At 40.0% G+C, this 25,929-nt stretch overlaps 1 protein-coding gene and 1 long non-coding RNA gene across 8 annotated transcripts in view; one reads left to right on the forward strand and one right to left on the reverse strand.

The window, feature by feature from the left end:
- ESRRG (estrogen related receptor gamma) overlaps positions 1-25,929 on the forward strand; it is a 591,202-nt gene that overhangs the window by 21,430 nt on the left and 543,843 nt on the right. Inside the window, exon 1 of one of the 4 annotated variants that reach the window (XM_079107172.1) lies at positions 21,389-21,650. The exons of the other annotated variants lie outside the window; for them this stretch is intronic. The gene's annotated coding sequence lies outside the window, so the exon portion shown is untranslated. Of the gene's footprint in view, positions 1-21,388; positions 21,651-25,929 lie in introns of those variants that run through there. 4 annotated transcript variants of the gene reach the window in all.
- LOC306641859 lies at positions 14,235-21,321 on the reverse strand. Of its 4 annotated transcripts, none has more exons than XR_013758311.1 (6): positions 21,183-21,226; positions 19,074-19,190; positions 17,198-17,319; positions 15,384-15,588; positions 15,159-15,302; positions 14,235-14,632 (listed from the first exon to the last, which is right to left on the reverse strand). It is a non-coding gene; the product is annotated as an uncharacterized lncRNA (long non-coding RNA). The 4 variants fall into 4 exon arrangements; XR_013758312.1 differs by having other exon boundaries at positions 19,118-19,190; positions 21,183-21,197; XR_013758310.1 differs by lacking the exon at positions 19,074-19,190 and having other exon boundaries at positions 21,183-21,321.

The raw sequence follows: 25,929 nt of genomic DNA on the forward strand, positions 1-25,929 counted from the left end.
TTGATACCCAGTAAATCCTGGCATAGTTCTTTGAAGATGGGTTCTCTTAATCTGAAGATAAGTTATCTGCCATCCCCCCCACACACTATAATTCCCCTGAATTATAATTTTGTAATTCCCCTGAATTCTGTTCACATTTTTTTGAACAGTTTTTTTAAAGTTTATCTTTCTCTTCCTGAATTTTATTAAAGGCAGCTACAAGAAATGTTTTTCAACATTCTACCTATAGATCTTCTTAGTCATATTCTCAAAATCATTAGATACTTGGTCTCTTCCATTTTCCATGTTACTCTAGGCAAAAATTTTGCTAACTGTTCTGCCTGTGTTTAACTTAGGTGCCTTTTCAACAGCCTCCGCCTATATTTTTCTCTCTATCCTTCAAGTTCTCATTTCCATTAAGCTCTTCAAGCTTTCATTAACCATCTCCTCCAGGTCCCAAGAGCTTGTGTCTACCTCTTGGTCCCCAAATCAACGCCATATTTTTTTTTAGATTTTCATGACAGAATACCCTTTTGATGACAAATTCTGCTGTACTTATGTACAGCCATGTGAAAACCCCATGAAAACTTAGTGGCTTAAAACAACCATGTTATTTTGCTCATCATTTTGTCGATCAGGAATTTGGGAAGAGCTTGCTGGACATTTCTTCCTTTGGATCTCTTCAGTATTTGCAGGCAGATGTCAGCTAGACAGCACTGTGGTTAAGGTTAGGTCTGAAGGCATGCATGGGCTGGAAGTCCAAATGGGTCATTCACATAGCTGACAGTTGATACTGACCATTGTGTGGGAATTGGGAGTGAGGTTTTAGAGGGCTGTGTTGAGAAAAATCCATGTGGCATGGACTTCTCACAACATGTGGCTGGATTCCAAGAGGGAATGTCTGGTGAGGGAATATTTCAAAAGACCTGGATAGAAGCTTCAAAATTTCTCTGGAGTTCACCTTGGAAGTCTCCGAATGCCACTTTTACTGAATTCTAATAACTCATATTAAATGGGTGGAGATATTGATTTCTCAATGGGACCAGGAACAAATAATTTGTTGCTATCTTTAGTTTTCCACAGTGACTTTCAGAGACTTCAGAAACTATCCCACTCTTGAGAAGATTTTGTTAACATGAGAGCTCGCTGTTTAAAAATTGGGAGATGATTCAGGGGACTCTCTGGATCTAGGGGAAGGACTTAAGGAATTTCAATCCAGAGAACTCTTCTTGCAAAAAGCTTCTGTTCTGAAAAGATTCTCAAATTTTTGAAATCCTGCAAACTTTTTTCTTTGGCTCATTCATATTGTTCTTCCAGTTTTGAATGCCCTGGACTAATCTATACATACATTTTGAAATTGTGTGAATCCCTGTCAGAATGATCCATTTGTTAACTTCAGCTGAACACTCCACCCTATTTTACAGTCTGCAGCAGGACTCAGTGACCTTCAACAGTGGTGTATCAAAAGTCTGACCTTCATTTTGGTGAGCTGGGTGCTGCGGATGGTAAGGCAGAGAAATGGTTTGTCACATCTTGTGTGTGAGGGGATGCTGTAGGCTCCAGAACTTACACCAGCTATCGAGGTGTAATGATTCTCAAGGTGTTTGTGTTGAAAGGGGTGTAAGAGAGGGGCCAGGAAATTTCAGTGAGCCTCCTGGGCAGTCAATCTCTCAGCATCTTGAGCTCCAAGTCCCCAGTGACTGACGTCTGTTCTAAGGATGCTTTTCTGTATGGTTCATACTTGGAGCAAACAATACAAAATGAGAACTCTTCTAGAATTACTGGATGTTTGGCTTCTAACTCTGAATGACATTCATAAAAGGATGGGGGTGGAGGCAGGGCTAACCCTCATAGGAAACTAAAGCCAGGAATCACTTGGGTAAAATTCAAGATCACATGCATGCACGGCTTGGAAAGTGAGATACCATAACTAATATCAAAGTCAGTGACTCCCTGTCATCAATAAGCTAAGTTTGGAGGATGAGATCAAGAAAGAGACAAAGTGAGATTTCTGTATCACACAGATGGTATCATGGTTTCAATTCACACTGGTAAATTGGGAGTGAGGTTTTAGAGTGCTGGGTTGAGAAAAATCCTGAGGTTATGTTTGAAATGGGTATGAAAGGGTACCATGATTGGTTGATACTGTCTGCCACGGATCCAGAGGCTGGATAGGACTGTCACACCAGACCTATTCATGCACTGTGACCATTTTGCCACTAGCCTCTTTGACATTTTTTGGACTCTTTTCTACTCATGTGTTTTTTTTTTGTTTTTTTTTGTTTTTTTTTTGTTATTGTTGTTTTTCTTTCTTAAACTTTGCCTACTTCACCTGTCTACAATCCCCAGATTTTGTCTGGAGTACTGGATGACTTCAGATTTCTTTCCAACTGCAGTATTTGACTCCCTTGGCTAAGACAATGGTTGGGGTAGATGGAGGCAACCTCCCCCCAGGGCAGGAGTGTTTTTGAGGTAGAGGGAATGTGTGTTTTAAAACAGTACTTAAGTTGACTGAAGTGGATGATGGCACCTGGCAAGAAGTTCCCTCTCCAGCCCTGTGAAAAATGGAGAATGTTGACTGTTTCCTCATCTCCTTGGATGGCTTATCTAAAACGTGGGTGCTTCGTCTACTTTAGTCCAGAACATAAGCAGAGAAGCACATCTAAATACAATTGATTGTAAGGAAACAGAAAAAGGCCTCAAATCTCTTGCCTGAGATTAAGGTGGTCTCTGGATTTATGGCTGTGGGTGTTAAAAAGTGTGTATGGAATAGAACGTAGAGTTTGTAGTCAACTTCCTTGTTTTTCTCAGAGCCTATTTAAAGTGGCTTTGCATAACATCTAAATGGAAGAAAACTTTTATTCCCATTCCATGAAGTCCTCTTGCAATATTCTCTTCACTGGTTTATACAAATTTAAACCTGAACACTATGGTAGGAAAATCAGCAGATATTCTGCTCTTCTGCATTTGATGTTGTCCCAAAACTTCCATATAGATAAAGCCCATCTATCATATAGATAAAGATAGTCTTTTAGGCTATCCTGGTTCATGTTTTTGTATTGGTTATCAAACATCATGATTTTAACCGGGACCAATATAGCTTGTTGTAAATCTATTATTATGATTTTTTTTTAAAAATATAAGGCCCATTTGCTTTCATTCAGCAGTTTTATCTTTTATTTTTTGTGGCACTGAGGATCAAACCCAGGGTATTTTATAACTGATCCACATCCTCAACCCTTCTTATTTTTTGAGACAGGGATTCACTAAATTGTTTAGGCTGACTGGAACTAGCAATTCTACCACCTTAGCCTCCTGGGTCACTGGGGTTACAGGTGTGCACCACTGCACCTGGTACTTATATTTATTTATTTTCCCCCCTGGAACAACTATTTGTTTTGTGTGCGGTTGGGTTAGATGCTGCAGTCTGCAAAGACTTCAGACACTCCTCTATCCTCCATCCTATCCTCAAGGACTATATGAATTTATGGGAATAAAGTTAGAGCACTCTCCCCACCCCCACCAAGGGACACCCATCAGTACAAAGTAGAGTTATGGCAGATACCATGAGAGAACTGTAATGAACTATGAAAGTCCAAGTGATGGAGAAGTGATACTTACAAGAGAAGGTGGAAAATGACTACAGGGAAGTAGCATTTAGGAAGAGATTTGAAGGATGAATAGGATTTTGGCATGTGGAAATATTAGATTTTGAAAGAAAATTGGAGGTTGGGATATAGTGGCAACTTTATCTGGTCTCTTTTCACTAGGCTAAAACGTTGTATGGTAAAGGACTAGGAGAAATGGCAGAAAACAGTAGGAAAAACTGCATAAATTTGAGTACCAGTTTAGGGTATTTGTTTGTAATTTGGTAAGTTATGGAGAGAACTGATTTTTTTAAACGTAGCAGTAATATCATCAGAGTCAGTAACGACATGCTTTAAATAGAGTTCATCTCAAATGGGCCACTCTGTTTATGAAGATTTTTATCTATATATGCACATAAATATGTACATATAAATTTTCACAGCCAAAGGAAAAGGTTGTATATTATGGCATCAAATTATATTTTTTTGGCTCTGACTCAGCAGTCATAAAATCTAAGTATTTCCAAGCACAAGAAAGATGGAAAACACTCTTTATAACATCTTAAATAATTGTATGGAGGCCAATCCTACAGCCCTTGCGCATAAGTAGCTCAGATTGAATTTTAGGAGACTTTTTTGAACATTTTAGCATTAACTTTGGGCATAGAAACAGACCATATATCTAATGGGTAACTTCCTTGTGAACTTTTAGTCCCAACTACCTACAATGAAATGTTCATATATGCATTTAAATGCAACCATTAAGAAGAACTGGAATCTTTTCCTATGTCAGTTGCCTAATAAAACAAACTTTCCAAACTAACCCCGAGGGAGAAAAAGTGCAATATAAGTTTTCGATTCCAAGCAAAAGGACATAACTGGAAATCACACAGGATTCTGTCAGGGAAGCATTGACATTTGATTCATCCATGAATAAATTATGGTTGTAGTTTGAATGCTGGGTAATGCCACTACTAATAAAAATTAATGTAAGCTAAACTGTTTACCCAGGACAGGAAAGTTGGAGTCATGCAGAATCCAGTGAACATTAGAAAGGAATATCTTATAAATATTCTAAGAGAATTAATAAATACTATTATTTGCTTATCTTTAATTTTTCTAATGTAACAATAGAATGGCAAATTTCACTAGTGTTTTTTTTTTCTTTCTGAATTTGAAGACTAAGCCAGGTTATTATCAGCCAGAAAATACTGAGAGGAGTCAAAGTTCGAGTTCTGCTGTAATATATCTGCTTAGCTTGCAAAACAGATTAAAATATGGAAAATAATCAGTCTAATCAATATGTCTAGATCTATTAAAATTGTCTTCATCACTCCAGCTTAAAATTGTTATTTTTTCCAGATAGATGCAAACAGAGGAGGAGAGTTGGAGGGGCTGACTTTTAAAGCATGATAGGCTTGTAGGTGGTGGTAAGAACATAAAATCAGGCAAAAATCTATTGCGTACACTGAAAGTTTTACAGTGTTGGGCACTTGAGAGTGATAGGAGTGAGTTTGGAAATGCCCACAACCAAGTAAAGGAGGTTGCCAAGGTCAGAGGCAGTGGGGTTGGATCATGGGAGTGGAGGCAAAATTCAAAGCCAAGTGTCCCCGTGTTAGCAGGATGGCAGGTTAGCCAAACATCTGGTAACAAGAGAGGTGATGTTACCAAGAAGCCTACTATGGAAATTTTGTTTCCCAAAACCCCTCTTGGCTAGTGAGGCTCTTTCTCCTGGACAACTTGGAGCTTTTCTTCTTTCATATCTGAAAGTAAAACTATCGATGTGTTTTATAAAATTTTTGTGAAATTCACACAAAACACTTTCAGGAATTAGTCATATAATCCCTTAAAAAAATACTGAGACCAGGTCCAGTTTTTGTGTGTGCAGATATGTCTATCTGTCCTTTTCAGCAAGGGGCTTCTGACAGGTCTCCCTGACCAGAACAGGACAACCTAGAGGAGATATGGCCATCATGCTTCCATTCAATTAGAGATTCTCCCCTTTGATTTCAGTTCTATATTGAGAATCCAAGTAGCATTCCTTTCAAAAACAGTGGCACCCTTGTTTGGAAATTGTTTGAAATCTGTAGCTCAGAGATTATTGTATTCATTATTCTCAGAATTTTAGTGTATATAAACATATATATACACATATAAGTATATATATATATATATATTTGACTTTGAAAAAAAACACATTTTTTTTAATTCATGGCAAATTAAATCTGTCATTTTGGTTACCAATTTGGGAATGTTGCATTGACCTTTGACTTCCACACAGACAACTGAATTCACTGGTCCTGATGTAGTCATTCTGGTTTGGTTCTTAACATGATTATAAAGTTTAAAGGTTTATTTTGTTTCTCTAAAAAGTGACATAGGGTGTAAGTGAGTATGTTTATTGGTATCTATGTCATGACCTCTAGCATTGCCCCCTAAGAGACTCCAAGGTCACACAACTAACAACTTCGTGTGCTTAGAAATGACCAGCTGGAAAAGACTAAAACTTGAGACTAGAGGTGGGTACTAGGATAGGGCAGGTGTTAGGCTGATTATCCACTTTCAGGTTGCAGGAGAAAAATCTAAGCAGAATAGTGTGCAAAATCTGTTACCATGGAGACAGGCTGGGGTTCCTGCAGGAGTCAGCATCAGGAAGTCCAGCAAGTGGTAGGTAGTGCCTTCCCAGCTATCCAGGAAGTCCAGGTGAGACCAGTTGGCAGTGACCCAGATACAGGCTGCAGGCTTTAGAGAGAACTCCCACACAGGGTCAACATTCAGGAGCCAGGTTTGAGCCCCCAGAGCATTCTGACTAAGGCTGGGGAGATAAACAGCTCAATTTGAATGCTGGCCCCACCACTAACTAACTACTGACTCTTGCCAAAGTACTTAATCTCTCTAAACTCCAACTTCTACAAAGTCTGTAAAACGAGATAGCACCTACTTTGGAGGATTATTGTGATGTTCAAGTGCTTAACACATGCCTGAAACACACTAAGAGTATAGCGTTTAATAACTGATTTTTTAAGAATTGGCTACTGGGGTTATTCTTAGAGCAAAGTAGTAAGGTGATTATAGAAACGGAATTTAGTTACTAGAGTTAGAATATCTGGTCAGCATAAGACCAGAAGAATGATAACCATGATTTAATATTCACCTTCTTGGACTGGAGGCATATTGGCGTGAAACTGAATTTGTATGTGGGTCTGATGGGGTCATCTTTAGGAATGAACAGGTCACGGGGAATAGGGAATAGATAGAATGTTGTATTTTAATAATCCCACTGAATTCACATGGAGCATGCTTAACCCATGATCATCCTAAAGCTTTTTCCTGTAGGTTAACTCATCATTGAAGTCTTTCCCAAGATTTTTTATTGACTGTGGCATCTTCATCCATAGTAAGAGCTTTATGAATCTGAAATCTGAAATCATACGGTTTATCGTATTTTTATTGTGAAATTCAAAATATTGGATAGGAGATACACTATAACTGAGAAAACTGTGACTTCTCTTCAAAGAGACTATTTTCTTCCAGGTTTCCTTAAGTTTTGAGTGATGGAGACATATCTAGAAGCCAAGTTTTCTGAGTCTAGGCTCTAAGACTTTTTTTTTCCCTCTTCACTAAGTTGATGCATGATGGCTTTCTATTTGTTCCTCTCCCATTTCATTTGTGTTTTAAATAATAGCCTATTGGGCTTTTCCCAAATGGTTAAACCCTTACTAGGTACCAGAAATCTAAGGGATGCTCCCAGCAATGCAGGGTTCTCATTCCAGCACTGTTTTTAAGAGGCTACAGGAGACACACAATATAGTCTCATCTTCGACCTTGGTCATATTTAATTTTTTTAGCCAAAGTTAAGTATATGAAAGAACAGACGTAAGAATTTTTGTGGAGCTTTAGAAGGAATAGGTGCTGTGGAAAAAACAGGGCTCTAGAGAACATTTTGAGTATAGAGTCCTATTCTAGAAATAGTTGTAGTGTATTTGTGTTTGATAGCATCCAGGATTAGAGCAAACGATGATTCTTGTCAAAATGGTATCAGGTTGCTCCTCTATTGGAGACCCTCCAGTGGCTCTGCTCTCTGCTTTCCTCCTCTGTTTTATCCAGCTCCCGACTCTGTCCTACTTTTGATAATGCCTCAGTCCTTGGAGACTACTTGTTTCTTTTTTTCTTTTAAATATATTTTAGTTGTAGATGGAAACAATACCTTTTTTTAATTTACTAATTAATTATTAGTTTTTATGTGGTGCTGAGGATTGAACCCAGCTCCTCACACATGCCAGGCAAGCACTCTGTCACTTAGTCACGACCCCCAATGCTACTTGCTTTCTTGAATAGAGCAAATATGCTGATTCCTCAGGGCCTTTGTACCTGATTTTTCTTCCTGGAGTGTTGGAGAGGTTAAACAACCTTAGGACATGAGGAAGGTGCTTTAGGATTGTGTGGCTGGGAGTAGCATTGGTCATCTGAGTATTCTTGGGCATAAATTCAATCATGTAATTTCCTTTTTAAAATGTCCTTTAACTGCTGTCCACTGCAGCGTGAAGTCCTGACACCTCAAGCCAACTGGGAAGCCCTCTCTTTTGCCTTTCTCTGCTTCATACTTCACATCCTAGTAGCACTAATGGGGGTGCCACTTCTGACCACAGGAGGATGATGCTTTAGCTCCTATACTCTCCATCAATTCCCCATTTCCTCCAACAAGCTCCAATAAACACATAATAAACACAAAGACCATGTCCTTATGTGTAAACCAAGTATCCCTGATCGACATGACTAAACTTAATGTGCACATGGGTGTGTGTATTTGTTGGTGTGAGAGGTAGAGTAAGATAGGAGAAGGAATCTGAGGTCAGTTTTCCCCTCTGACATGGAATGGCATGGAATTACTTGACATGGAGTTTCTTACAGTCTCCTACTCACAACAGTCTCTGTGTTAGTATTTCCCCTCTACCTCTAAGCATTCTTTCTCTTTTTCCTCCTCATCTCTCCACCCTCAGCTGCCTGGCTGACTCTCTAGGTCTCTGATCTTGTCCTGAGTGGTCTTTGACTCCTATCATCTCACCCCATGTTGCATTAGAGGCCCTTTCCTGGGTACCTCTACAGGACCCATATAACAGTAGAAATTATCTATTTATGTGCCTGTTTCCCCAAACTGTAAGGGCTTCTTATAGGCCAAGGCCATGTCAGATTTACCTTGAATGTGTGAATGGTGGATTAGAAAAACATTGCTTTGAATATAGTTGGTCTTCAATACCTATTTGTTAAAGAAAAAATAAAAGACAAGGACTGAGTTTTGGGAAGGTTATTCTGAAATCTGAGGGTGAAGCAGATGGGGAAAATTTTAACTTGGAGGTATAGAGAAGACCTGGGAGGTAGTTTCATTAGGTCAGATAGTTCACAATGGAGACCTGAACTGGATAAATGGCAGCTCATACTCTTTGGGTTGAATTTCCTAGTCTGTAAAAGTGGTGTTTTTGTTTTGTTTTATACTAGGAATTGAACTTAGGGGAGCTTTACCACTGAGCTACATCTCCAGCCCTTTTTATGATTTGAGATAGGGTCTTGGTGAGTTGTGTAGGGCCTTGCCAAATTGCTGAAGCTGGCCTTGAACTTGCAATCCTCCTGCCTCAGCCTTCTGAATCACTGGGATTATAGGCATATGCCACCATACCCAGCAAAAGTGGGATTTTTAAAAATTTTTATTGTAAACAAATGGGATACATGTTGTTTCTCTGTTTGTACATGGCGTAAAGGCATACCATTTGTGTAATCATAAATTTACATAGGGTAATGTTGTTTGATTCATTCTGTTGTTTTTTCCCTTCCCCCCACCCCTCCCACCCCTCTTTTCCCTCTATACAGTCCTTCCTTCCTCCATTCTTGCCCCACTCCCTAACCCTAACACTAATCCCTCCCACCCCCCATTATGTGTCATCATCTACTTATTAGCGATATCATTCATTCTTTGGTTTTTTGAGATTGGCTTATCTCACTTAGCATGATATTCTCCAATTTCATCCATTTGCCTGCAAATGCCATAATTTTATCATTCTTTATGGCTGAGTAATATTCCATTGTATATATATACCACCGTTTCTTTATCCATTCATCAATTGAAGGGCATCTAGGTTGGAAAAGTGGGATTTTAACAGCATTTACATCAGAGGATTTCTATGAGAATATGTTATGTTGAGAATGCAATACATTTTAATTATTATTACTTGAAAAATCTTAGCAGTGCTGTGTAGTCGTGAAGACCAATGCTCTGGGGCCATTACTGACAGAATTGACTGCAGGTTTCCAGAGTTATTTGCTGATTAGACCTCTGCATATTTCCTAATCTCTTTTCACCTAAGTTTTAAAATCTTTATAATGGAAATAACAAACAGCACCTAAATCATAGGATTATTAGAAGATTTATATGAGCTAATGCATGTACTATGTTTTGACCCAGCATGTAGTAGTTTAATAAATGTTGTTTCAACATACACACACATGAATGGAAAGAAAAGTTGTCAAAGTAGAATCAACATGATGTTGTTGATGCACATGGTCATGTGTATTTGTTGGTGTGAGAGTTAGAGTAAGATAGGAGAAGGAATCTGAGATCAATTTTGTTTCAGGACTGAACCACCCTACTATATGATACCTTGAACTAAGATCGGGAGCTGAGAAGCTAGAAGATTTTGGAAAGTTGGGCCAATAATTAATTGAATTTTCTATCCAGTCAGCTTGAAATGTTAGTGAGTATCTATGTATTAATATTAAGGAAGGAAGGGAATTTCAGATCTAGAATTTATGAGTTAAGGAACATTAGCACATAAGTATCAAAAGTGTTAATAGCTACTATTTATTGAAACCTTTGAGCACTGTGCTAAACATTGTATATACATTATCTCAATCCACTCAATCCACCGAGGAGGTAGGTACTATTAGTAGGTACATTTCACAGATAAGGAAACTGAGACACAGAGCAGCTGAGTAACTTGCCTCAGGTCACCTGATTGAATAATGAGTAAGGGTTTGACTCCAGGCAGTTTTATTCTAGAGCTTCCACTCCATTCTGGGACTGTCTCCAAATGAAAGGTTGAAGTTCTGAGATTGACCAAGACAGCATCCAAGAGAGGGTGTGTCCAATGGGGGTATGATTTTGAGCTTAACCATCAAGACTTGAGAAAAGTTTCCCCTTTATAAAACCAAGAGCAAGAGTTCCATAGGTGATGTGTGGCAAATGAGTGGGTATTAGAAGTTTAGACTTTGAGGTCATTAACTATTCTAACTGGCTCAGGATGGTGTTGAGACACCAAACCCAGGCATTCTAGCCCATAGTCCATAACGAAAACTGGATGTCAGGGATCATTCAAAACAAACTCCCACTTCTCAGCCCTGACTCTACTACTGAAAAAAAAAAAAGTGTATTGGGGTCAGTCTCGTATGCTGTGTCTCTAATACATACCTTGGAGAATCAATGGGTGGCCCGCTTGAGACCCACAACACTGACCAACCCAGTTTGCTGGGAATTGAAATGTGGTATTTTCGTTATATAAAGTTCAGCCATAAAGAAATGATATTGCTTTTCTGTATGAGTCCTAAACCAGCTATGAAGGTGATTTTAAAAGAGAAATTCCCAAAATGTTTAGAGCAATCACAAGATCACTGAGGTAATTACATAGCCTCCCCAAGTGACTATTTCAAAGGGAAATGCTAGTTTGGATGTGTAGTTTCTAGTGTATTTAATAAATACCACTTTTATTACTAAAAGAACTTCCTTCATAAATGTGGTTTTTCTGGATAAAAAGGGAAACGTAGAGGAACGGAGCATTCATCCAGCATTATTACTATGTATTCTCCGTTTCATTGTTACTCTCAGTGTTTGGAGTGGAATCGGTCAATTGGGTCATTTTCTGAGCCCGATGGACCATCATCATCCCTGCTTATATTTGAATTGTTCACAGCACTTTGACCTTTACAGAAAAGAGCTCTACACGGATGCAAAGAATTGTTATTATGTATCAGAGCCCATGTGAAAGGGAGGGGAGGCCCCAACTCACTCCTGTGTTACAGGCTGACTTCCATTAGAATTCTACAGAACACTTTTCCAGAATATGATTTGACCCTATGGAGATCTGAATCCACATTTTCTTATGCCAGGGATCTGCTAAATTTTTATATATCAGCTTGGTCTGGTTTTGGTGGATAGATGGTAGTTTCCTGGGCTGATATATAGTAGGTCTCTGTGCAATTCATGACTGACCACATTTCTGTGAGGTTTCACATCTGCTGTTGGAAACCGCCATTCTAGACGCTTTCTCTCATAATAATTACACAGAAAATTAAAAGGATCAATTCAAATTTAACAATCATTTTGCTTAACCAGTGTTTTGCTCTGCTTACAGATCGAATCGCTTTCTCACTTCCTTAGATCATTGTGAAGGATAACTAGAACTGGAAAACAAAGGTGCTTTTAAAGGGGATCTAATTATGGAGCTATTGCCGTCATTTGATTTTTTCCCATGGTGCCTTTCTCTTTGGCTAATCACTCATTTTTTTACCACACATTTACTGAACACCTATTCTATGACAGTTACTTTTCTAGGTACAGGAGATAATGCTGTGAGAAAAAAAAGTAAATGTTTTAGTCAGCATTTTCATCACTGTGACCAAAAGTTCTGATAAGAACAATATAGAGAAAAAGTCTATTTTAGCTTATGGTTTCAGAGATGCAGTTCATGGTCGGCCAACCCCCTAGCTGTGGACCCAGGTGAGGCAGAACATCATGGTAGAAGGGTTTGGCAGAGGAAAGCTGCTCAGGATATGGCAATTGGGAAGCAGAGAGTGGTCTGCCCATCAGGGACATAATATAAATCCCTAGAGGTAGACCACCCCAGCTGCCCCACTCCCTCCAGTGAGCCACTTCCTGCAGTCACACCCTACCTGCCTATAGTCACCACCTAGTTAATCCACGCAGATGGATTAATCTACTGATCAGGTCAGAGTGCTCATGATTTAAACATTTCACCCTGAGTGTTCTTGCACAGTCTTACGAGCTTTTGGGGGACACCTCATAGCTAAACCATAACAGCCAGAAAATGCTCCGCTCCCATGGAGCTTGCAGACATAGAGGGTGAGGACAATACATAGAATGAATAAGTAAATTATCAAGTATTTGAAGGTGTTGAGGGCAAAGGGGAAAATAAAAGCAGGCGAGTAGGAGGGGCGCAGTGGGCTAGGGACAGACGATGTTTCAGTTTTAAATAGGGTGGGGAGGTGAGTGGGTCCTCCTAAAAAGGGCGACACTGAACGCTGTTTAGAAGGAACTGAGGATGGTAACTGTTATCACTGGTGTTCCTTGGGATGTTGGTCCTGAGAAATGTGAGCCAGAAAGAGTTTCACCACTCAGTTTAGAAATTATATGTTTGTTTTAGACATTTGCAGTGCTTATTAGCATATTAAATAATTTGCAAAGGCCTGATAAAATTAAATCTGTTTAATTCAGATACATTTAACAATATTTCCTTCCCTCTCTTTCCTTTCTTCCTTCCAGGTATGTTAGAGAAACTCGACCATAGCTCTGAATTCACCCTCAGCTGTGGATGTGATCTTGCTGAGTGGTGATTAGTGGGGTTTACCAGACAGGATGGTTCAGGTAAAGAGCATTGATTCCAGAGTCCTGGGCCTCGGTAAAACCCTTGAATCTGCCACTTTGTCCCAGAGCAAGGTGAACTTCCTTGTAGTTTTTGACATATTTTTTAAATCTATAAACAATAATAATGCCAACTATGCAGTGTTATTGTGAAGATTAAATAACGCTTAATAGCACTTGGTAAACTAAAAAGTAATACAGACATGGGTGTTTTGTGTGCTTTTTTTTTTTTTTATTTGCTGTTTGGGTACTTGGGATGAGTCAATTCACTGTTCTTCTGTCTACTGTTCATTTACAAAGAGCTTTGCCAGAGGATCACTGAAAAGGAAAAGGGATTGAATTAACATTCTGGATTTGTGCAAGAGCTAAGAACTATCCTGTTCTGGATCAGAGTCTAAACTTGGGTCCTGTTACCATTAGGCTCCCATTGCTAAATTAGCCAGCCACAGGCCATTTCTCTGCAGTAGCTCAAACGTTGCTATACACTGAAATCATGTGGGAATTTTTCAAAAGTACTATGGCTTGATTCTGAACCTTGGACTTTTCTGACCTAATTGCTATGGGGTGTGATTCAAGCATCAGGAATTTAAAAATCTTCCTAAGTGATTTTATGTGTGGCCAAGTTTGGCAACTACTGACATAAGTTAGTCTTTGTGTTCCTCATTTTTAGGAATCTGGCTATGTTAAATTTGTTACTGTAACAAAACCCCCGAGATAATCAACTTAATAGGAGGAAAGCTTTATTTTCGTTCACAGTTTGGGAGGTCTCAGTTCATGGTTGGTTGGACTATCATTTTGGGGCCTGTGGCAGGCAGCACATCATGGAAGGAGTACGAGATGCAATAAGCTGCTCACTTCGTGACAGCCAGTTAACAAAAGAGAGCAAGGGAAAGTGTCAGGTACCAATACCTTCTTCAACGGCATGTCCCCAGCGACCTAACTTCCTTCCACTGGACCTTACCTTTTAAAGGTGCTACCATTTTCCCAGCACCACAGACTAAGGATCAAGCCTTCAACACATGGACCTTGTGGGCATATTTAATGTCCAAACTGTAGCAGTGGCCAAGAGAAAAGCTCACAAGTTGATTATGGTTACAAACTGATGAACTTGAGTCTCTTGTTCTCTAAGAAGGAAGAAGGGAGAATTGTTTATCAGCTACCTACTTTGACAAAGCATGGTGCCATTATATGCATCATGTCATTTAAACCTCCCCAAACCCTGGTACTTAAAGATTACATTTTTCATTTGGAAGGTAAAATACATAATCCTAGAAGGCTAAAGAAAATTCTTTAGGAATTTGAAAATGGGACATTTGGAGTGCCTTCTGTGTCCTCTCCACAGTCAGTGAATTCTCCTATAGGTTTACAGTATTTTTTTCCCATCATCTTCGTTTTTCTTTCCTCAGCTTTCTGGAAAAACCTGAAATAAAGCATGTTTATATCAGTGTCATATGAAACCAGTGTTAACATTTTTTTGAGGAAGAGATAATAGGATTTGCATTTTAAGTTTAAATCTGTTTGAGAAATGAAGGCCTTTATTCCCCTATAAGAAATTCTAAGGGAATTTATAGGCCAGTACACAGTAATTGTAGAAATTTTATGATAAGAGGCTCTTCTGAGTGAAGCACTCTGGTCTGTGGCCCATCAGTAAGGCTGGCCCAGCGATTCCCGTTTTCCAGCTTACCTAAAGCATTTTCACATAATGGGAACATGTGCGAACAAGTGTTCTCTGATAATTGTTTATTCATTTAGCACTTATGGTGCATCTACTGTTTGCTGGGCTCTACAAGTCAAAAGATAACTAAAACATCTGTTACATTAAAGACAGCCAAGACTTCTGAGCAGACAGAGTAATGATAATTAGAGTATAGTTGCGTAGGTCTCTGTGTACTATAGGTGTGTCGGTGGCAGTGGGGACAAAGAAGTGTTCACCACACTGGACTTACAGTGGAGAAGCAGGGAAGCATCACTGTGGAGGAGTTCAGAGAAGAGGTGACTTTTGAAGCTTGTAGTGGGCCCACTTATGCCAGCCCATTGGGGGATCTCCAAAACAGTGTAGGAATCATGACCCAGTGATGGTAGGGCAATGACTAAAGAGGAAATCCAGACAAGGAGAAGTTGAGTGGATGGCCACCATTGCAATAGCAGTAAGAGGTAGGAATGAGACTCGCCCTCAAGGGTTCTGACTCTAAGTTTAGTGTTCTTTCCATGACACTGAGTTTCCTCTGCTGCTTCAGCAACTGGCAGATCCACAGAGGTGAAAACATAGTCTGTAGCTTGTGGCATCGGGTGACATCTTGATTATTTTTTCCAGTTGAACCTGGTTGCCAAGGAAAATTCTTTCTCCCTTCGACACCCAGGCAGTGAAAGTGGTATCTCAAATGGAAAATTGTGACTTGAAAAAACTCCAGAAAACCTCATGTTGGAGTAGAACTCTGAGATGGACAGTGCTTTTTCAGAAATTTATGGTACAGTACAGGTGTCTACAAATACTTAAAAATCACTAATACCATTTGCCTTGGGTGTTATGTAATTTTACATTCTACATATTAGATCTTATTCAAATAAATACAACTTTATGTCAGACTCTCCTAAGTAATTTATGTTCGTAATTTTTCATTACCTTTATTACCAGCGTAAGCTGACCCCAATTCACTGATGATTCCCAAATAAATTTCTCCAGCCACAAATCTGTTCTTAATCTTTCCCAGGGCTGGTGGAAATAGGCTGTTCTGAAGGGCTTTAGATGCAACGTATCTCAAACCAAATTAATTATTTTCTTAACCGTTTTTTTGTATCTTTTTAATAACATACCCTTAACTCCGTTGTCTAAACCAGACACAAAAGTCTGTGGATTCTAGTCCCCTGCCAAACATCCCTCCAGTTCCTCCCCCACTGCCATGATTTTGCTTCCAATCCTCATTCTTTGCCACCTCACAATTGCAGTGGACTCCTAACTACTCCTCGAGACAATGACTGTTCTCCTCACTCTCCTACATTAATCCACCTTGCCCAACCAGCTTAGACCAAAACAGAAACCTCATTTCAATTCAGCATTCAAATCTTTAGAATAGGCTGCTGTGTTTTCCCATTGTCAATTAAAGGAATTTCTTTGAGGATTTCATTGTGTCTCAAGGTCATTATTCTGAATACTGATGATTATTATATTATCTATGTTGCAGCCAGCATGACGTCTGGCTTAAATGAATATGCATCTTTTTTAAGTTCCTTTAAAACAAGTTGTTTTTAGATAAGTTGTTCTTAACCTTTCTGGAATCATAAAGCAATGTGATGAACGTGATGGATTTCTCTTGAGAACAATATACACACACTCACATGGCCTACAACTTTAAGATCTTTGTAACCCAGCTATGGATCTCCAGGTTTCAGCTATCATGACACCTGGTTGAGGACCCCTGTCTGATATGAAATTATTTTTATGTCAGAGGTATGCCATACATTTCTATTTTAAGTAAGTGTTCTAATGAATTTGGTTCTTTGTTGAGATGTGATTAGCCGTCTGTTTTCCCAGAGTCCGTACCACATACTGTGGACAGGGTAATTGGTTCTTCCAAGCTCTAGGACTTGGTAAAGTCCTTTTAACTAGTAAACTGTGGTAGGAATCAACTTGGGTTCTCAACCATGGGACCTGAATTCCTGTCTCCACATGCTCTATTTCCTTTGGGCAACATTTTAGAAACATAACTCAGGTATACAACAAAGCACATCTGACATAATATTCTATTTGAATTAATGGCGTCCTTTTCATTTCTACTATATCATTTCCACAACAAAAACCTGGCTAGAAAATGAATGAATAGAACCATCTGATACCTAAGAATAAATAAGGAGGACTGGGGATTAGCTGACTGGTACAGCACTTGCTTGGCATGTATGAGGTCTTGGGTTCAATCCCCAGCACCACAAATAAAAACACATGAAGTAGGAGGAATAAATAAGGAAAGGAATGCAAAGAGAGGCTTACTGAAATTAGTTCCAATCAGGAAACATGCCAAAAGTCCCCTTCAGTTCTAGCACTCGAGTCTGTTCATTGGTAGATCTCTGCTTTTCAACTAGCATCAGGATTCAATTCAAACTACCTGTAAACTGAAGACATCAGGCAACACAGACTGAATTATATCAAATTAGGTTCATACAACAATGTAGTCATGTTAGAAAAGAAGTTGTAGGCAAGTATGAATACTAACAACATTTTGGCTGAAATGATAGGCTGCTGCTATATGTGGTCATTAACAATTTTATCTTGTCTAACAGGGACACTTGGAAAATATGAATTTGAATATGCTTTTGCATATGAACTTAGTTTTTCTGAGCTACCCTTAACTATACTGTGGAATATGAACTTGGCTAACTTTACCTGAGTTCTCTAGAATCTTTGTAGTATCCTCCAAAAAATCAATCCCACCATGGGCCAAATATTCTTGCTTGCTGTTTGTCTCCTTCTAGTTGAGCCTTTGCAAGAACCTTGGAGATTAGTTCCATCTTGCGTAGGCAAGGAACTGAGGCCAAGCATGGGTAAATAATTTGCAGAGGTCACACATTGCTGACCAGTTGCCAACTGAAGGTGAGCTTACACGTCTTCTGGCCACCAGTTCCCGCTTGTTCTATCTTTTAAATCAAAAAGCATAGTTAACTCAGAAAATGCAAAACGGATCATACAAAGGCTCATAACAGCTAAAACCCCCATAAGGATTAATTTTACGATAGTTTTCCAAATACTACAATTATATACTTGTCCACCCTCTTCACCCCCACATCCACTTCTACTTCATCATAATATGCTTTTCCAGTTAAATAATTTTGTCATTGATCTGACTTGATTGTTTTCAAGGGACTGTCTGAAATAGGCAGAAACAGGTTTATAGTTTCTTTAGTTAAAAGGATAAAGCCTTTGTTACATAAAACTTAAAAATATTATCAAATTGAAAAGTGGCATCCTAGCTATCCAAAGGGCAGTTTTGTGTCAATTAATGTATCAGAAGCTATTTAATGAGAGCCACTGTTGTACTTGGCACTATGGTAGGCAGACAGGAAAAGACAGAGAAAAAAATGCATAATACTGTCAGAAAGGAATTGAGAGGTGAAGAAGGGATTGAAAAACAAACCTCAGAAACAATTAGAGAACAGTGATGTTCTATGTAATATGAACATTGTGGAACAATGAGAGAGAATGATCAATAAACCCAAGAATAATAAATAACAGCTTTGTGGGCAAAGTAGGATTTGAGCTTGGCCTTGACCAGTGGATAGAATTTGCCTGGAAAATAGAATTTAAAGAGGCAGAAGGAGGACATCAAATGTTTAGGCAATGGCATTGGAATAGGAGTTAACGGGGCTTGTGAGATGAACAATGGTTGACCACCCTGATGGACCCAGAGTCCATGATGCCAGTAGTTGGAAAGTAGGTTGAACAGGAAGGTAGGTAGGTAAGCAGAAGACTGATGGAGCTGGAAGCTCCTGAATTTGAATCCCAGCTGTGCACCTTCAAGCACAAAACTTCTCTATGCCTCAGTACCCTAGGTAACAGGAGATAATAACAGTCTTCCTGTCTTATTGTTGAGGAGATTTAATTCTATTCACAAGTTCTGAGCACAGTAAGGTTTACTACATTGCTTTCTATGTGTTCTATCTACCTTAGTAAGCATTTTTATGCCCCTTGATTTGGTTGGGAAGTTAAATTGAACATACTACAACAATATTAAATGATTATATTTTACGTGAAGTCAGACAATAAAGACTTGAAAGTAGTCTGAGAGTCTGAACTTGAATAAACAACAGAGAGCTGTTCTTAAGCAGAGTTGAACTGAGAGAATCTCAGTTTAAAAAGTGTCTATTCAGACCTCTGGAGCACTTGAATACTCTACTCTGCTCTCAGACATCTCACCCTGGGGAAGGAAACCATTTGGCCGCCTGCACTGGCATGTGGATTGGTGACAAACAGCAGGGACAGCATTTGTCTGGAAAGAAAAAATGAAATTGGATTTCAGGGGATTAAAGTTAGTCACATTTTTGTGGTACTTTCCCTTTGCAGTGGGTCTTTAAGAGTCTGATTCTGAGGTGGTTAAAAAAGTTGGAGAATAAGATTGAATATTAACAAGTACCTCTTGGTTAGTTATTGGAAAGTTACCAATAGCATCTATAGAAGGTCTCTGCTGGCATTCTGAATAGGCCTTTGCCCTCTTAGAAACACTGACTCTCGTAACCTCTAGTCATGGGCTTGACTGCACAGTTCATCCTTGTGGTATTCCAAGGAGACTGATAAGCAGAGGCAGAGGAGCCATGTCCAATTGTCAAGGGTGGAGAGGCACTGCTCAAGTCTTGGGATCTGGCCATTAGTCAATAGTCCTCTGACCCTCTTAGACTACTTCAGCCAGGCTCTTCTCCAATTCTGATTGTCTGGCCTTTGCATAATTACAGTGTCTTCCCTGTGGGATTTGCTAGTGATTCTTGGACTGTGATGCTAAAGCAAAGAGGCCCAACAAGTTACTTGCTATTTTCATTAAACTTAGCCAGCTCTCCAATAGTTTACCTATTTAAGGTTAACTATGTTTAAAACTACAGCAGTTGCAGATTACCTTAGATGAGTTAAAAAGTTTTTCTTTCAAGCAGCTCTGCTTTTTCAGATTCAACATTCTCCTTGGCACTTTAGTTTTTGAAACCTTGGCTTCTGCTGTCATTTTTTAGGAATGTGGAATCGAGTGGGCCTGTGATTTTACCCATAGGTGATAGTGACCAAGGTCAAGCAGGAATTTTGGGGGCGAAAGTCCTTAACCCATTCTGCTACTCTATAAGGGTGATTAGTGATAAAGAAGGACAAAGTGTTAGCCAAACCTGGTGCTAGATATTTATTTATCAGGAACATACACATGGTGAGTAAAATACACAATGTTATGATTAAGAGAAGTTACATAAAACATACCAGACAGTATACAAATAAGACAAAGTAAATATTATAAGAAGTTATCTGTGCTTTACCTATCATGTGGTCATACCATCTAAAATACATTATTTTTGCTGAAGTAAATATTAAGGACTGTTCTTGAGACCTTTCCTACTGATTCTGAAAAATAATTATAAAAGTGACAAATACAGTAAATAGTCCACAGAAACATCTTTGTATTTTTTAAAAAAAGTTTTCCTTCCACTGTAGGATAAGTCAAAAGCTAGCTATCCTTTCTGCCCTTCCAGACTCCCCTGGTGGGTCTGATGCTAGGAGGCCCTCCTTCCTGAATTTTAGGTTTGTCCATAGGGCCCCTCAAATAGGAGCTTGGACTTTGCTCTTTCTGTTTCTGCTTCCCTCCCCTCCCCATTTTTAAAAGGCTTTAAAGAACATCTCTGGGAGACAAAAATAGCCCCAGTTGTGAGAGGCCTGCACACTGGGAATGCAACCGAGACATGCAAGTCAGCAAGTGCAAGCCGCGAACATGAGTGTCTGGCCCTGGGTGGATGCTCCTCGCTGTCTTGGTGCCGATTCTCTGCCTGGGCCCGGTGGGTAGAAGGGAGAAGGGTTTTTCAGGGTGGGAGGTGGGTCGGGTTGGTTTGGGATCCGATCGCCTAAGAAAAGGAAACCCCAGCATTCGGGCTCAGGGGGCTCTTCGTTCCCCTCCCCCCACGTTTTTCAAATTTATTTTGCCCAGGCGGGGATTGGCAACGGTCAGAAGGGAGCAGTTGGTACTGAGTGTCACCCTGAAGGTAAAATGAAAGACAAAAGATGAACGCATGCTTGCTTTCCTTTTGCAGCGGCTGCGGCGGCGGCAGGAGCAGCAGGATTTAAAGGGGAAAAAAAATCACACGCACATACACACATATATACACAGCCAGAGGCGTCAATTATGCAAACGCAATAATGCGATCAGATCATGACAGTGCCGGGAATTTTTTTTTTTAAAATATAGATATTTATTTTTAAAAAGAGAGAGAAACGCATGCAAACAGAAACGTGCACATACCACGTAACCACCCGAGGAGAACCTGGCAGCCTGTCTCTTCTTCTGCCAAGTTATCATTGAGAAAACAGACAGGCATCATGACGTCCTGGGTCACAGGGAGTGCGGACCGACGCTACCAAGAGAAAAGGGAGGCGCCTCAGCGCTCCAGCTAGCCGCGGGCGCCCCTCTGCCCCTCGCAGCCTGGCTCGGTGAGTGCACAGCCGCTCGGGACGCGGACCCCCGGTGACAGGCCGGCCCCGTGCCCGCAGGGGCAGAGCCGGGGGCCGTGCCCTTGCCACCGGCGGGCCGGCCAGCACCCCCTCGCCTGCTGAGGTCGTGGGAGCCCAGTTAAAGGAGGCGTGTGTAAGATGTGCAATGTTCCTGCATGGGGGTTTTGTAGACTTTCATAGCCAAAGAAACCGGCTTCGGCTTCTTTAAAATCCCCGACGACTCACCTGATTAACCTGCTGCAGTTCTGACCCTGCCAAGGTAACTGCTCCAAATCCTTATCATCAACATCTGGAGACAGACATTTGCATCTGGGGCATTCTTTATTTGCAGTCCTGGTTGAAATCTGTATTGCTCCCCCCTTCCCCCTTCACTTGCTTAGAGTCTCTTAGAGGAGAAAAAAAAAAAAAAAAAAAGAAGCAACCCCTCCCTCAATAACACAACCATAAGTACTGCCCACCTCTTGTAGACTTGCCTGACCATGACTGCAAAACTGTCAGCGTGTGTGTTAGAGACACAGATAAATCCTAATTGCAATTAGATTTGTTCTTCAACACCCCTCCCATCCCCCTTCCTGAATAGAGACTTCAGTGCTTGGTAAAGTGGCAAAGAGTGAGGGCAGAGTTCAGCACAGGCACTGGGAGGGGTTAGGGGCAAGGGGATGTGGGGCAGGGGTCTTGTGGGAGAGGGTGGTGCCAGGAGTTGAGGACTGCTGTCACGGGCTGGAAAATCCTTCTGGTGACTGCAGCAGCTGTAGTCCTAGGTGTCTTCCTCCTGTCCTCTATGCCTCTTTCCCTCCCGTCTCCCCAACCCTTTCACCTTCCTGAGGGAGTCGCTGAAGTTGCACAGAGGTCACCCGACCCTCATTGAAGTATTTCAAACCACCCCCTCCCTTCTGCCCCTGAAGTGTGTGAGAGAGTCTTCAGGATAGAGTGCCCCCCTCCCTACCCCTGTTTGGTGATGGGAGATTCTCAGGGAGAGAAAGACACCGAGGGCAAAGCTCCCCTCCACCCCGCCTCCTCTCCTCTTCCGGCAATCTTTCCCTAGCTGCACCCCCTCCCCCTTTCAGAATCTTAATGAGCAATTCTGGAAGAGTCCGGAAAGGCCTGCAGGCAGAACCACTCCCCCCCCCCCCCTTCCCTGTGCCTCAGTGCTGTGGAATGATTATGTATGTGTTTATTTATTGTGCTTGCTTGGGTTATGTTGTGAATTGCCACATGGGTCTGCTTTTGCTAGGGAAGCACGTTTGCTGTGTTTGTGTTGTTGAATCAGAACCAGTGGCAATGTGAGAAGAGGGACACACAGAGAAACCAAATAATTTGGCTAACATAAACCAAAGGGCAGTGTTGAAAAGGGCACCCTCTTACCCCAACCCCCAAAAAAAAAAAAAAAAAAAAAAAAACTAGAGAAAGAAAGAAAAAAAGGTCAGCGAATGGGTTAAGAGAAGCCCTTAGGTCCACACATGACCACCCACTACTTTTAAAACACTCCTGTTTAATACTTTAAAGTCAAGATCTAGAGACCTGCTGATGTTGTGAAGTGTGTTTCAGAGCAGCTGAGTGACTTGGTCTAGTTTGAAGAAAAACTTGTTTCTCATGCTGCCCAAAGACCCAATAGGGGAGTGTGTTTGGAAAATGCCAAATTCAGAAGCAGCAGGCAAGAGGAAAAGAGTCAGAAATGTCTTAGAAGAAGGCAGGGGATGGAACTTGGGAGTGGTTTCAGGATCTTTTTTTTTTTTTTTTTCCCCTCCTGTCCAGTAGATTTGATGTTATCAAAATGAGTTAACCAACCTGAGAAACAGTTCTGTCATTTCGAGAAAGAGAGGGAAATTTGAACAGTTCTCAAATCTGAGCTGAGGAATGGCTGACAGAAGGTACACAGACGTGCTGATGGAGATGAATTGACACTGATGGGGTTTCTTTTCCTTCATATTTGAAAAGAATCAACTATAAAATGAAACAGGCCTAGCTGATCTTTGAAACAGATTTGTCAGTTATGCACGGCTTTGTTATTTTTCCTAAAGCAATTTTCATAACTGTTTAAACTTGCATTGCATAGAGATAAATGTGTATATATTGGGAATGGTATCATATTGCACATCAACCTTTCCATTGACTGGGGTGATACATGTAGATAAAAGATGGTTCTTTTTCTTTAATAAATCAAAATAGCATGTAAGTCTTCGTGCATGATATGTACTAAAATGTGCTGGTTGTCTTTAGTGGGAATTGCCTGGGGAGCTGAGGGAGTTTCTGATGGGTGGTGTTTTAACAAAATAGAGCAGATCAATCGATTAGGTTTCCATGTGTGTGCGGCTCAATTTATTCTGTACAATTTTTCCAGAAATTAAAAGGTTACCAAGAGAGTACCATGTTCCCATCTCCAACTGAGCACCACTTATTACTGCAACAGTATTTCAATATTAAGTGATCTTCAAGATATTTCATCTTTCATTTGAGTTCTGAATTTGAATCAGCATGAGAATGGCAGAGCAGCAAGATAAGGTATAACTCACCACATGAACCTCTGAGGGGCTCCTGGGAAAGTGTTGCTGAGAAAAATATCCAGACCTGTTCTTGGTCACCTTGTTTACAGGAACATTTCAGTTGAAGCTAGAATTCTAGTGAGAATCTGCCAGAGGTAATGGACTTATGTTTGAAATTGATCTTAAGTGTCTCTTTTTTCCTCCTTAGCAGACGTGCTATGTACCTTGGCAGAATACTCTAGGCAAAACTTTTCTGACACTCCAGGACATTTTCTAATACAGAGAAATCCTTGGATTAGTGTGCCACAGGGAGTTATTTATGAGGCTCTCCTTTTGTTTACAGATGTGTTAGTACCAGTAGCTTGAGTCTTTTTTTTTTTTTTTTTTTTAATGTCTGTTTGCTAGGTTCTGTTAAATGCAAACCAGATTGTATTTGGGGGAGGTTCAAGTATGCCTTACCGATTGACCTATGCAATTGGTTTCAGCTAGACATCAAAGATATTATCACACTAATGAGGGCTCTTTATGGTATAATACAGATATTCTATTTTGTATTTGTTTCAGAATTGTTGGAAAATTGTTGAAATAGAAAGATTTTGAGGGAAATGCCAAAAGCCACATTAATGAAGAAAAACACTGTTGAGATACTTTTGAATAATAGATAGGATATGTAATGGTCAACCACAAGATAAAATTTTTACACAGTATTTTTATGGCTTTAAATTGGCTGCATTGTAAACTAAGCTTACTACTCTATTAAGTCATTATACTTTTCAATTATTTAACATTTCTGGCGGAGCTATCTTCTGTGGTCTTTTTCCGTACACATCAGAAATGATATGTACAGTAGTAATTGCTTGTTGTTAGTGTGAGGACTTTGCTGTGGAGCAAGGTTTAATTTTAACTTCTAGGGACAGACATTATGAAGAATGCACAGAGAAAAATGAATGTTATAGAAATAACCCTCACCCTATGAAATGAGGATAGCTACAGCATTGAAATGCACCTAATACAATCTGAGTTATGCTCACTAAGAAACCTTGACAGTATCTGCCTTCTAGGTACTGTGCATTTGGAAATAGTATATCTCCATTTAAATGCAGATCTTCAGTTTTCTCCAGGGAGCAGTTGGTGAATCTTTCAATTGAACCACTGGTATGAGAAAACCTACTGAAATTTCTCCATGAACAATAGAATCTGTCGTTTTGAAATAACAATTACCAAGTATCATAATGTTGTGATTTTTAAATTCATTGAAAAATCTCTTTATAAAGTCAAAATAATGTACCGGGCCCTCTTGTGCAAAGAAGTTTTCTCCTGTCACCTTGTTGTCAGTTGGTTACAGCTCTGAAATATTGTGGCTCTGCATTTCAGGGTTTAGGTTAGCCATCTCAGTAGTGTAAGTGAACCTTCAGGTTCAGAGCAAGGAATTATGCATAAATTTGGCTAGCTCTCATCTTCTCATGCTGGCAGAGAGGAGTGAGGAGCTGTAGGAGAATTTAGGGATCTTTCTCTGGGCTAATCTTCTTTATATTATCTTGAACCTAACCTATCATGGTACTTTGTACTGGAATGGGTGGTGGTGGTGGCGGCTAAGGAGAGCCAGAGTCTGAGTGGTCTTTTTTTAAGAAAGTCATAGCTTTTTGAAATACAATATTGACAACACCCCCAGGGTTCTGGTCCCCTAGAACAAAGGGAATTGGACAAATCCTTGCACATCTTTAAATAAAAATTCCTGACAATGTGGCTGCGATAAGATCCCTGTGATAATGCTACAAGTCTCTATGTCTTTATCACATAGATAGGGAACTTTTCTTTTTCTGGGAGATAAGCTTCCATTCATTTATTCAACACTGATTATTTTCAGTTGGGGAAGGCCACCTCCTTAAATTATCTCTTCTACAGTACTGGTGTAAACCCCTGTTCCTATTCAGACATGCATACAGACATTTAATAGTGCATTTAGAACATTCTCAATAACACCAGTAGTTGTGGAGAAGTATCTCTTACAGTTTTAAATCAGGCCTTCATTTATATTTCTAAGGTGGAGAATGT

Source organism: Sciurus vulgaris, assembly GCF_902686455.1.
Source record: "Sciurus vulgaris genome assembly, chromosome: 12".
Lineage (NCBI taxonomy): Eukaryota > Metazoa > Chordata > Mammalia > Rodentia > Sciuridae > Sciurus > Sciurus vulgaris.